Source organism: Pollicipes pollicipes, unplaced genomic scaffold, assembly GCF_011947565.3.
Source record: "Pollicipes pollicipes isolate AB1234 unplaced genomic scaffold, Ppol_2.1 Scaffold_4881;HRSCAF=5763_pilon_pilon_pilon, whole genome shotgun sequence".
Taxonomy (NCBI): Eukaryota; Metazoa; Arthropoda; class Thecostraca; order Pollicipedomorpha; family Pollicipedidae; genus Pollicipes; species Pollicipes pollicipes.
Window position 1 is genome coordinate 48,226,468 of NW_023596576.1, and position 14,760 is coordinate 48,241,227.

Below are 14,760 nucleotides of genomic sequence, written 5' to 3' on the forward strand. Positions count from 1 at the left end.
CGAGAGCCTGTCACACCTCGACAAAGGCGGCCGAGAGCCTGTCAGATACCGACAAGGGCGGCCGAGAGCCTTTCACACCCCGATAATGGCGGCCGAGAGCCTGTCACATATCGACAAGGGCGGCCGAGAGCCCGTCACATATCGACAAGGGCGGCCGAGATCCTGTCACATATCGACAAGGGCGGCCGAGAGCCCGTCACGTACCGACAAGGGCGGCCGAGGGCCTGTCACACCTCGACAAGGGCGGCCGAGAGCCTGTCACGTACCGACAAGGGCGGCCGAGAGCCTGTCACATATCGACAAGGGCGGCCGAGAGCCTGTCACATATCGACAAGGGCGGCCGAGAGCCCGTCACGTACCGACAAGGGCGGCCGAGATCCTGTCACATATCGACAAGGGCGGCCGAGAGCCTGTCACGTACCGACCGGGCCGAGCGCAGGAATGCCTCAATAAGTTTTGTCATAAAAGGCGTCGATAGAAAGGGCATAGAAAAGCAGAGCAGCGATGTTAGCGTCTTCGGGAGAGCCTGTGGTACTCATCACTCACCTGGATATGATTTGTTACCACTCACTATCCGACTGAGCTGCCATCGTGATTCTTAGTGATAGTCTCAAGCTTGAAGGGAGTGTTCCGCTTTTGGGGTTTTGAACTGAAATAGCCATCTTGAAGATCGTTCGGTACCGTTTACAGCGCTGGCCTTCTTAAGATTCAAGCCCTTCTAGTTTCTTAGCAACGCTTCCACAAAGGTATGCAGACTATTTCGAGGAGAATATCTCAAAGCCACCCAGGCATTTATGGTGCCATAATGACGTCATTTAAATCCTGGCATTTTATTATCCGAGCGGTGATCAAGGCAAATAAAAAGGTGACTGTCGAGTACATTATATCTGGCGTTCGTAAACACAATCTCTAGATAAAGCGGCCGTCAATTGGCTCTCAATCAACGCCGTCCATGGTACGATGACGTAAGCAAGCGATTACGTGTTGTGGAGCATATTTACTCAACAGAAAAATTGCGCTGTCTAGAACAGCCTTTTCCACTTACAAGTATTCCAATAGTTATAAGCTAGTTTATTCTATCATATCTGATGCTTGCTTCAATATATTCAGATGTGGAACATTTCGTTTAATTGATATCAATGTGATTTGTAACTTTTAGAGGTTTTTACGAAGGCCCGTGACACACATTGCTTATCCACAATCATTTTCTTTCTTTTTATTCAATTCCAGTACGGAAAGGCATCAACACAATAAGGACTGGGGTGAATGGCTGTGGGTATTTATTGTCCGATGTTTGGGAAACTGGAAATTTTTGGACGACCTGTTTTTCGGAGGGCTTTTGACTGTTCTTATGACAGCTGGTCCCTTCTTGGACATTGGATTGGACTTTGAACACAAATTTCCAGAAAACGGCCCCTCCGATCATGATTTTCTCATGAAGGGTTTGAGTACATATTACCAGCTTTCTCTCATTAGGTTGACATGTTCATATAATGAAACCAAAACTCCGTTGTAACGCTTCACCTCTTACAATAACGTCTTCAGGTATCGGCACAAAACTAGGATCAAGTGCATTTCGTGTGGTTTTGGTCTTTTCATTCACGTTGCAAACAGTTAACATGAATACAAATATATGGGATAATTTTTTAAACCATGTCACACGCCCATAGAGGACGATGCTGCATGTCTCACTAGCCATGATCGTCGGCTGGCCAGCGGATTGGTGCGACCTTTTGCACCGACGGAATCCGCGTGTTTTAGACGGTTGACATCTTGACCTACGGTGGCCAGTGTTGCGAAACAAGCGTATATGCCGTGTGCATTCCAGTTACCATGAATTGGGCTTTACGTCCCTACGTCATTGTGACGTCTCCACCTCGCTTGGCTTTCCCGTCTGACTTGGTTTACGTCCTCACTCTCGCCCCTTGGCGGCGGGACGTGGCACACCAACAAAGAGTAACACATGTTCATCTCTCGGTAGATGGATCGGTACATGTCTCTCATATATGTGTGTGTGTGTGTGTGTGTGTGTGTGTGTGTGTGTGATAAGGCTTTACGAGGCACTCAGCTGCTGAGGCTATATGGCGTCGCTTGCCTCTCACCCTGGCAGGAGGGGCGGGTACCGCGGGGAATCGAACCCCGTACCTCTGGTTTCCCAGACGCACACTGGTTAACGCAGACGTGTTAACCACTACACTGCCAGCACCCCTCTCTCATATATACCGCGCCGAACACATTAGTCTGCCATTTTCGCGGCAACGCGTTAAGATTATCGTGTTATCCAGCATCCTGCGCGTGATTTTTTTTAAATTTTTTTATTTTCAAAAGTTTGTGTTGAGGGGACGGTGAAGATGCTCCTCGGCGGCGCCATCCTACAGGCGCATGGTCATTATTCTTGAGAACGTTGTTGTGGTTTGACTAACGTATCCACGAGTAACTGTAAGTCACCATTGTCGCGCGTAGCTGGTAGCTGAAGTATCTGGTAGTAGGAGAAGAATACCAGGCGGCATTTCGTCCGTGAAAAACCATGCGGTATTATACATGGCTTCGACCATGACATCGGTATTACAGACATGATCCGTGCACTTGCGCCGCATGCAGCAGGTGACAGTGATTGATTCATTATTAGTCTTCAGAAGAGACATCATTTGTCCTCCACCCTCAACACCCTCCACACTAATGACACCCTGCCCCCCGCCCTCCCTCCCTTGCGATGGCGATCAGTTTCGCTCAGATATTTTCCAGACCGACTACCTGACACTGCACAGCGTTTCCTACATGCTCGGGTCACATGTAGCTGCCATCTTTTAATGTATAATTAACGATCATTATAAACAACTCCCGTCGTCTGGAAAAACGGCCAGGGCGCTATGACGAGTAGCGACGCCATGACATTGATAAAAGACTGCGGCGCAGCCTGTCTAAGCTGCAAAGTCCCAATGCTGTTGTTGGAGGCCAGTGGATGTTAAGTTCATGGGTGTTACTATTCATCCCTTTGGGGAGGTACCTGAACGCCCTCCCCATCCCCAATACTGAATTGAGCCTCCTCAATGTTCTCATGAACACACTCCCAATGCACGTGAACAAAAAAGGACTACTGGGCCGACGGAATGCAGCCAATTTCTCTGAACTGCTGGTGCACTAGGCATCTAAACCCGCCACTTCATATCACACCCATTTGGTACCAAATAGTGCCCTGTCGGTACCTAGCGTTTTTAGCATGCCAACCGTCCCACGTGTTACGCCAGGCTGCAAGCGTTGCCAGGTTTTCATGAGATCGCTCAGGTGGATCAGAACAAAAAATTGGCTGCAAAAGTGGCGGCTATTTTACGTGACGCCCAGATAAACGCTGCGTAACGTATTACACAATAATGGTAGGTGCATTTGGCGCACAGTTGTGAATGTGCTGGTATCATTCAATAACAAATTCAGCGGAGAACGCGGACAGCGACGTCAGTATTCAGAAATTCCACATCCGTCAAATGCTGACTGCAAAACATGCTCCAGATGGCCCCCGGGCGCTGCGGGACGCCTAACAGCTGAACCTGCTGCGAGCGGTCGGTTGCCCGTCAACCTTGTCGCCTTGATGCATCCCATCTCAAGTCTGAAGGCGGCCTTGAGCTGTTGCCTCAGGGTTCGCTGGCTTGTCCACATGGGCGTGGTCCTGCAGTTTGTCCCATATCCAGTCCAGCGGCGATGGTTCAGGCGAGCGTGGAGCCTCTTCTGGGCGGTTTTAAGCTGATGTGCATTCAAGGGAAATGTTCTTTCAAACAATCCAGTGAACCCCGTGCGGTGTATGGTGTCACGCCGTCCTGCAGGAGCCACTTCTTGTCCCGATCGATGCCATGAAGTGGCCCCAGGCCCCTCAGAATGATATCAGAGCGGTGGCGATGTAGCGCTATGAGGTGGCGCTGACAGGATCCTCAATCTCATCCATAAAGAACCTTCTGTAGACTCACGATTTGAAAATGGGAAACCAGTGACGACTGCCATTGTTTGTTACGTAATTCTTGTCCTTAAATGGCCATTCCAATGCCCCCCGAAGTCTTATTTAAGCATGAAATTCCCTTGTCGTTGTTGAACAAAACTTGATTAAATATGACCTGGGCTGCCCTGTCTAAGCGGCCGCTTCACATAGAGAGGGGCCTGTTTGATCTTTTTACGAGTGCTTTGCGAGCTTGATACTGTTATATCGTTAAACTTAGATTTCACGGCAGAATCGGGAGACCTCACTTGTAGCCCCGGATATCCATTCGCACTGAAAATATAAGGCATTTTAGCTCCATTGCGTTCACGCAAATGGTGATCAAAGATACAGCAACTGCTCTCCGTATTTATGAGGCAAGGGCTGCTTTGCTAGTTGTCTTGGCCTGCGCTGCGTTCTGTGTTGCTGTATGCTGCGTTTTGGGGAACCACACTATCTTTTTTCTTTTTAAAGATTTAGTCCGAGCCCTTGGAGAGGATGTGTTTCTGGAGTGAGCGCCCACGTTAAGCACTGCTTGTTGCGCAAGGCCTGGCCACTTTATCCGATCGTAGAGTTCTGAGCCAACGGCAAAATTTTGCGGCGAAATTAACGTACCGCAGTGCTCAGCACGGCCCAGTTTGGTGTCCGGAGACACCTGACCTTCAGCGTGGTCGCTGCCACCGGCCTCAAACTGCCGCAGTCAGAGACAAATAGCAAGCGCCTGAAGGTTCTTGACCCGCTCCCCCCCCCCCCCCCCCCCTCCCCTCCCCGCCGCTGGTGAGCCGGGGCGGCGCATCGGAGGGGAGGGGCGGAGGGAACAGCGGCCCACTCCCCTGCCAGGGGAGCGGGGGAGGGGGGCAGGGGGTGAAAATATGATTTTACGCCTTAATATTGTTGGTGTTTTTTCAAACTAAAAGCATTGTAACTATTTGTGGCTCGACAAAATTCGGATCGAAGGGGTCCCATATCTACACGAGAGGTTAACGATTCGGAGTAAGGACGCTCCTGCCTGCATGGAGAGGCACATTTTCTGGATCCTGATGCCACGTTAATGAATTTGGTAGCCCATGGTCTAGCTAAGTAGGCCCAATGTTATGTTAAGAAGGCCCCTTTGCTGGCTTTGGAGGTTCCCATTGCGAACTAGAAGCCCCTGTTCTGGGTTAGGAGGCACCCTCTATATTCAGGGGCCCAACTGCTGGAACAGGAAGCCCTTTCCATGCATCCGATAGCCGCGGTTCCGGAGCAGGATACCCTGTTCTGGCATAATGGAAGACTCCTCGGGAATCAGAAGCATGCTTTTCTCGATTACGAGGCCTCTCTATGACCCAGGAGATACTTTTCTGGAAAAGTAGGTCCTGTTTTACGATAGAGAGGCCTTACGACCCTGCCAGGGAGACCTCTCTGTGAGCGGGCCGATTTTGTCCTGTAGGCCCGTGGAAAATCCTGCCCCTCTACCTCAACTCAACGTCCGTGGCGCTTGCTGGTAGTTGAATCTGATAGGGATCGGCGGGCGTTCTAAGCAACTAAAATATCGGGGCGGACTGTGGCATATTTTGGGAAGGGACGGCTTAAAGAACAGCTCGGTGGTGTATCTCCCACTTTGCTGTACCATAAAAATGGTGTCGAGGAAAGAAATCAGCGTATTTCGTGCGCTTTGCAGCAGACCGGCAGAAATGTTGGGGTGGTGCTGATCTATGTCTCCGAAGAAATCTGACCTCAAGCACACCTTCCAAACGTCGAGTTTTTTTTTCTCTCAAAAGAACGAATGCCTAATGGATGACGTAATTTAGCCACAGCATTCTAGCACGCTGAATACGAATTATTTTTGGCATGAAGACTCCCAACTCATAACATCGAAATAACAGCAGCTTAAGGAGCGAGAGCTTTTGGAACGGCCAGTCTGGTGAACGTGCAATCACCACTACCAGCACTTGCCTCTGTTTTCTTCCAACGATCTACATGTCCGTTGAGAAGTCATGCAGTGCTGTGGCACTATTTATGCAGGAATATCCTGGTAGTGTACATCAGTGTTTAATGCCCTCCACCTGTACGTGTCAGGTCGCCTCATTCTGCATGCAATCATGCCTTCGGCCCTCTGGCCACAATCGGTGAAAAACGTCACTATTTTCTTTGATCACAGCTGGTCGATGTACCAAGACTGTTTGTCGTTAATTTACACCCGTTTCAAAGTTTTCTTTTTAAATGCACCTTCTCATAAAAAGGCATTCTCTGACATCAAAGGATTTTAAAATGAACCAAATGCTAATTTTTCAAAAAGGCGGTATTCGTTTGACGCATATTTAGGTGGCAGATATTAAGGAATGACTAAGGATTTTGAGATAAGTTAATAGGTCAGGTCAACTGCATCGTTTCAGCTCTCCCTCACCCATTTCAGAGAGTGATATCCTGTGTAAGTTAACATTCGCTCTGATGGGGGATTGATGCAATCCCCCCTGCAATTTTTGAAGGATATCTCTCCGGTATGTTGTGCAATCGCACCTCGAGTTCTTGGAACTTACGGGGCATCAATTGACCAACAATGTGTTCCTAGCTTTCTCGGAGCAGCGGCGGTCTTTTTAGGAACACTACACGGCAGTCGCTGGCCGGCATGGGCGACGGGCGGCAAGAGACGATGCCGCGGAGCGCGGGCGGCGGGCCGACATTGTTATATAAATGGGGCCATATGTCATAAATGTGTACTTTAAACGCGTCAAAATGTAACCATTGCGCTTCGGATTTAATGAGGCATACGCCTGTTTATACTTTGTTTCGCCGAAAGGCGTGTCCTGCTAGGTATGATGCTATAAAGCTAAGGAAGTATGATTTTGGAAAAATTCGAGTTTTGACCCGTGAAAATGGTATTCATTAATGACCTGACAATATAACAACAAGCAACAATCGCGAGATCGCGATGAGAGCAGTCTTGTGGTGTTCCCACCGAGATCTACCCTTACTGGTTTGAAGACACCAGGGGTTCACATCAACCTCTCCCCCGCCCCTCACTCAGTCCTCGTTCCGGAAAGCGACGAATCAGAGTGAGGGTTAAGACTATCGGACAAAATGGTGCATTTGACGTTTTGCCTTTGAGTGATTGATCAATTTTAAGTTTTGAGTGACCTCCAACGCTAGCGTTTTGCTCCAGATTGGTATATTTTCATCACCCAATGGCATGGGCGCATAGCCCAGGTGCTTTCGGATCCCCTCTGGCACCTGTTGTGAACCCGTGTCTTTCATGGGCTTGACCTACACAGCAGTGGCTCTTAAGAAAAAGTTGCAGAGAAGTGATTTCGTAAAATGGGTCGGGAGGGGTTCGACCGAGCAGGGTAAAAATGGTCAAACCTATCCCTAAACTGCAATAAAAACGGATTTCTTCCTGAACATGAACAACTTTCCAAAGTTGAAGGGGGACAACCCCCACCCCACCCAAATTGAACAGGAAACTACGGCCCTGCGCGAGGGGATCTCAGCGAAAAAGCATCGAATATACCTGTCTTACCAGATCGATCCGCTACACCCAACTCGAACAAAGACCGCCAGCTAACTACTGAGCTTCATGTTGCGCCCGACGAAACATGCGCGAATACTGCAGCGGCACACGTTCAGGTGCTGCAGCAGCACGTTTTCCACGGCCCTCTCGGGCGGTGCGCGAGCTCCAACGCTTGCGAGCCCCGTGGCCGCTAAAGTCACCTGACTAGCGACAAGCAACAAAACCTGGCAATGTGAACAAATCGGTTCCAATGCGCATGCATGTCACTTTTCTTACAAGTTAAAATAGAAAAAACAAAATTTAAACATAGATTAAGTTCAATGCGTTCTGACGGCAAAGACAAGGACACTCTAACTGATAAGGGCGTGGAGCTTGATTGGGACCATCACAGATGCAGAGCAAGCAAGCAGTCCGGTGGTTGGCACTGATACACCAATGCAGCCATCGGTCCATGGCTGAAGCCGTGTGGAATTCCCTCGCTCAGTATTGGGACGTCTGACACAGGCCACCGTTCCATTGTAAGTGTAAGCCTAAGCATCGTCTTCTCACGCCTCCTTTCATTGTCAAGTGGGTCCTGTCCTGGCCAACTCAACAGACCTTTTGGCAGTCCGGTTCCCGCTCCTGTCCATGTTCAGAAAATATGCCTTCGACCCCGCTGCCACTGCGCTCGCCCCCCCCCCCCCCCCCCCCCACCTCCCCACGCTCTTGCAACGCGCCTTCCTGCCTGCGGAGAGCTGCTGACCTGCTTGTGAAGAGGTGCAGAGAGCGGCGCGGAGACGCGGCGACCGGACGGCCCGCCAGCTGGATGGGCGGCACGTAGACGGAGCGGGCGGTGAGGACCGTGCCGGGCGATTGCAGCTGAGCTCAGCGCTGGGACCGTGAGTACAGCCGCCGCCAATGTGTTAGCGCCAGCGTGCAGCCCTTCTGTGTGTGGTTAAAATGCTGGTAGTGTGTATAGTAACAATATAATTATATATATATATATATATATATATATATATATATATATATTGTGTGTGTGTGTATGTGTGTGTGTGTGTGTGTGTGTGTGTGTGTGTGTGTGTGTGTGTGTGTGTGTGTGTGTGTGTGTGTGTGTGTGTGTGTGTGTGTGTGTGTGTGTGTGTGTGTGTGTGTACGTGCACATGTATACTATACATATTCACAGCATGCGCATGAGAATACACATTACATACAGAATAATATATATGTATATATACATAGATTAGATACATATACATAGATACTTAATGTACATATACATATATTAGTATAATGATAGGATGTGTATAATAGCCTTTGTAATTCAATATTATTCGAAAAGAACCTAAGCTGCTGCCGAACAGCCTTTGTCACGCCAGCAGCTTACACAGAGGTCTAATTCGGTACCAAATCTGAAGTGAATGAACCAAGCTAAAAAATACAAGGGGGGACCCCAGTGAATGTCAACAGGTCTATCATGACCAAATTACGAGAAAATTTGGTTGTTGAAAAATAGAAATTGTTTTATTAGAATGGTCATCATTGCATGAGTAAATCATGCAATCATTAGCGTCTTCTTCGTCTTGCTCGCCAGAGTAGGGATTCCCGGCCATTTTGATAGGCCTGACGACGAACGACGAATCTCGCCCCTTGGTTATCATGTTGTCCGTGCTTTTCGGGTTTGGAACCACGCTAGGCCCCGACCTAATCATGCTAGCGTGAAAAGAGCAAAGTTGACAGAGTAGACTACTTCAGAAATGTTGTTTATCAATAGTTCGTTATTTATGCATTCCCATGTAATTGAAAAGTTCCTGCATTGCAGATGATAATGGCACTCACTGTTATTTCCCCGAAGCACTACCCAGACGTTAAGGGCACGCATAATGTTCAGGTATAATGGCATGCTATCACGGGTGTCGATTTGTATTCTTTTGGGTGGGCCACTACTCTCCCCAAGTTTAATTTGCCTAACCCCTCCAATCTTTTGGAACTTAAGTATGCATATGCAGAGCATTGAATGTTCAAATTTTAGATTTCTTATAATTATAAATACAAAATTTTAAATTAATATAAAATCTAATATTATAAAATTTTAAAATATAATGTATGAAATATATATTAAATAAGAATTAAATATAATATATCAAAAATAAATATGAAACTTCAAGTTTCTTAAATCTAAGGTTTCTTATAATTGTTTAACAGGTAGAAAGGACAAAGAAAGCGTAGACTGCAATGTCAGTGTCAAATCAGTGCAGGTGATAGAGTACGTTAAACCCTTAGGGTTCCGTGCTCGTACTATATCAATTGACGCATTTTCAGTTTTTGCTGCATTCTACAAGCTTTCCTTGCGCAAGTTAGATGATTTGTTGACTCGAAGCTAGTTTTGTGTTATTTGCTGGGCGTTGTGGCATTATTTTACACTATTTCAAGTTACCTGGGTTATAACAACCTGCGTTTGCTGTGATATTCTGACACGATGTGCTAACGAAGAGTTAAAATATACAGCTCGAATATTGACTTTAAGAGGGTACAATGCGTGGTTGCGAAATGTCATGCACGGTAAACATGCAAGTGAATTATGATTACATCCTTACAATAATGATATGCATGGTGTTCGTAAAGTAATCTGTGTTTTTAATGGAATTTCGGTCAGGAACCTTGCTCACAAAATTGCAAAGCTCGAATACAAAAAAGCCACCAGATACCAGCCAGTGTTGACAGCGTTTTTTTCCAGAACACGCATGATCAAATGGCACGCATCTCGCACACTGACTGAATGAATTCACAAACATCACAGACGATAAAATATACTGGCATTGTACGGATAAAGACTACATTATTCTCCAGGATGAAATAAGTCTTTTTAGTAGAGGCTTCAGTTTGCCTGTGTGGGTTGATTCACATATTTTATCATTATAATTTAACAGTCAATGGGCTTCCATTACACCGAATCTCATCACTTTTGTGTGCAGAAAGAAAATGATCTCCAGTGGGATGCTCAGGGGTGTTTTTGCGTCTAGAACGTACTCGGTAAATCATAGCCGAATGGGTCTTTTTGATTCGCCAGATACGACACTCTTCCACCCCTACCCTCACATATTAAACACACTATACAATACACAGCACCAGACGTCAGACATTTGCTTTTCAAACCCGACGTGCATGCATTATAAATTCTTTTACCGGATGGGCACACAGGCTGCGAGAAAGCCGATCGAAATATATTGCGTTTCAAAGTATTCTGATTTCGCCATGCTATGCGAGCAGTAAGGCTGCGCTTTTTGACAGTTGGTCTTATGTTTACGCACACAGCTTCATTCACATAAGGTAATTCATGGGCGCAAAATGACCCCAGAAGTCGGCGCGCCCTAAAACCCCAATCACCATCACATAAGGTAATTCAAAACAACCGTCCGGGTTTTGATCTCGTTGGTGTTGATAGCGCTCTTGGTGATGCTGACGTTCACATACTTGTTGGTAACAGTAATGCCAACGTTGCTGACGACCATTGACGTAGCTGACGGAGCTCGTCAAACTTTTAGAGCTTTGCGTTTGTGCCATGCTAACTGAAACGGTTTTGTTTTTGCTGCATTCTGCATGTTTTAATTGTGCGATTCATGTCTCTTCTAACATGCGCCCGGGTGGCCGGATAGATATCCTTCGCTCGTGTGGTGGGGGGTGTCAATTTGACGCCCTGAGATCGCAAGAACTAAGAAAGCTAGAAACACCAATTTTACAGGGTGCCTTGACCTGTACGTGAATTCACTTAGGTCAAAGTTTGGAGCTCCTAGGTCATGGCCAATAAGTTTAAATAGGGTCAAATTCCAGGTTGGTCTCCAAAGTATCCCCAGAACCTAGGTAACTGCTTCTAAGCAAAATTTCACAGGCCCATTGGAGGTCAGTGACCTTGTTTGACCTTTTGAAGGTCATGGTGACCAAAATCATAGAAGACTGTTCTGAGTTTTGCATTTGAATAAGCGACAAAGATTACGCTGGGTATTATGTTCCTAAAACAAAATGTCGACCCGGGCCATCTTAGGTCAATGGCCTGCTTTGATCTCTAAGAAGTCAATGGAAAATATATAATGCGGCTCCTGCTGTCAACAAATTGGAAATGAGCACCATAAACTTTCCCATACAACAAGCCATAGAGTAATAAATAAGGTTGGTTTTGATCTTGGTCTGACCTTCACACCTGACTTTAGGTCAACTTAATTTACCTATTCAAGATTTGTGGTGCCTGAGAAAGCATCTCAGAGCTGTATGGCTTCATTAAACACTTCGTTGTTGTATGAGATTGAAGGATTCCCTAGAAATTGCTTTCGCTGAAACCATGGCCTGACTTTGACCTGCCATAGGTCAGTAACCTTACAAGATGCATCTAATTTTTGTCAAACGATCCGCTATTTAATTGTCCACAGCCATGCAAAATTTGGTACGGCTACGCCGCACCGTTCGTAAACCATTCTGGAAAAGCTTTCGGGTGGTTGAATTTGAACCCTCCGCCGCCACCCACCCGAGCGCGCGTTTAACTCTGGTCCGGTTTTATGATTTTTCCTAAATGTTCCAGGATTATTCAGTGGTGTTTCAAGCTCTAAAAACTGCCTCAAGCTGTGTTTGCTGCGATATTTTGCCACGAAGCGCTGTCGAAGAAACAAAATATGCAGATCGAGTATTTTAGCACCCAAAAACGTGAATTTACCAGCCGATGTGTTCGGAAGGATCCTTAAAACGTGCCGACCTTCACTTTGACGTGAATATTCCATGAAACATATACGAAAACTCGACGATCAGCATTACGTAACGAAACCGATCGCGGTAACCGTCCGACAATGATCAGAAAAATATCATCAGGTGTTTCAAACATGCTTTTCGCGAATGCTGCGTCGCAGCCTGAATCTCGCCTTGCGATTACTTGCGTGGGATTTCCTCGGCGGCCTGTGTTATCTGCGCACATCAGTTTACCCTGCTTTTTTCCCGAACCCATGCACCGAAATCTGAAACCTTTCCAAATAAATTCACATCGCTCAAAGATTAGTCTGGGACTTATCTTCCACCTGTAAGATCTTGAGATTCATTTTTTAAACTATCAGATATCGCTAAATCCAAAATGTTGATTGTGATGCACAAATTTGTAACTTCACAGCTCCCTGCATCATTCGATTTAATATACAAGCTCTACGAATCAAATGACATGGATATGAGGCCAGTAAAACATTTAGACCAACCTTTCTCTAATCGTAATTATATACTATTTACATCTTGCTTTGGCCCAAAGCTGTGGAACGGCATTATGCTTTCATATTTTTCGAGAATAACTGATATCTCTGCATAAAAAAACATTGTTAAGAACATCATCCGCAAGCATTTCGTGAATGCATATTCACGTAGCCAACATATCTGAAGATATTGCAATCCTTTGCGCTGCACATATGCAACGCACTTCATATTTAACCTCCTTCATGTTCCATAATCACGTTCTGATATAGTTAAAGTCATGCACTTGTACCTAAATTCACGGCACTGGCTCCGGGAGTTCTTCCAGCAGCAAGCTCCGCTTAGCTGGGTGGACTCCGTGTACACCCAGCTCAAAACCCAGCACGAAAATGACCAGGTAATTGCCCCTTCGATTTGTGTGACTGTGCAACCTTCACTAACACTGTGAATGAGTGTTTGTAGCTTGTTGGGCGGTTATAGCGGGCTGTCATTACCTGACTTTGACTAATGACTACTTCAAGCCTTCTCATGTATGATTTTTCCTTTCCTAATACGTAACACAATTCCTTCGGGTCTGCACCACCCCTTCGCATGTTTCTTTACGTTTGTCTCCCCTTCTAGCTGGGAGTGCCGCGACTTGATTTTATGTTTTCTGGTGTTAACGTACGGTTTATTACGTCGCTGGGATTGAGGGACGGACACTCCTGGTTACCTGTTCTTGAGTAACGGTATAGAAAAATTGTCATCTTCGTACTACACCATCCAAGAACCTCATGCGTCAAAACTGCAACCACCAGTGCCGCCGAATACGCTCTGCTGCATACCTATAGTAAGCACAGTGGGCGCTACACGGGCGCTGCGTTTGCAAGTATTTTTTCTGCTTGCGGCAATAAACCTTTAAACGTGCAATCATTGTCAGTCCCGTCAGGACTTGGGAAGTAGTCAGGCTGGCTCAGAGTTGCTGAGCCCATTTAGCACCGAGTATAAGGACATGAACATAATGGCATGGTCACTCGACATCTGGCTCATGCAGTAACGCTGTCACTATCAGCCTACACTGCATATGATATTGACATGACGTTAGCTTCGCTTGTTCATTCCGTATGGTGTTCAAATCAAATTCGTACCGTTCAAATATTAGACTACGCGTATCTTTTTCACGACTTTGAGGATGTCCTGTCGACCGATTAACAATTAAAGCAACACGAACATGGAGACTGTACCTTAACTCTTCCAGTTCCAACTCTAGGTAACGGCATTGCTTCGCCGTGGTGTAAGGGCCAGTACGTTCTTATCATGAATTTCATAACCGCATCGGTAAAATATACGCTCGAACTTTCTTCCAAAAGCTAATTTTCTTAACCTTGAAATGAACTTCTTTCAGATATATGATTATTTTCATCCACCGTTTTTGCTGGGCACGACTTGGTGTTCGCCACTGGGTCGACGCCGCGCGGGTTATGGAGACTGGAGCGTCTAGCGAGTTTTTCTGTTGCTAATATTTGCGAGCGTGAATGTTCAAAACTACATTTGGTAATTTCTATCATTAATCGATTCTAGCCGAATGTTAGAGCCAGAGTTTTTTTCGGCTTAAATAGAGTCTACTGAATCATTGTAAAATTAAATGTGCTGGATATTTATTTCATGCAGTTAATTAACGCATGATTTCTTCAGTTTAATAACCATCAAATTCATGCAGAAGAAACCTCGCGGTAGCTTATGGTATCTGTTCCAGTAATAGACGGTAAAAATAGACAATGTCAAAGAAAAGCATGCTGTCATTGGCAAATGGGCCATGCAGAGCGCTTTTCTGGTGAGCCTTTTACCATCAGGGACCCTGTGTCAACCATGTGCTCCCCCTTGCCAAGTCTCTGGCCGCGTGCCCCTGCCATGCCCTAGTTGTACATTATTCTAGACTTCGAGAGACGAAGGTGTTGATACTTTATCGTTCGTGTCGAGCATACGAATGTCCGAATCACGTGTCAACTATGCAGACTTAAGATATGCGGATTCCGCCCCGGTTTGTGCAATAATCACTGGCAACATTTGCTGCAATCTGTAGAGACGTCATCCCAGCGTTCTTGCTTTCCTTTCAGAGCCGGCCGAGAAG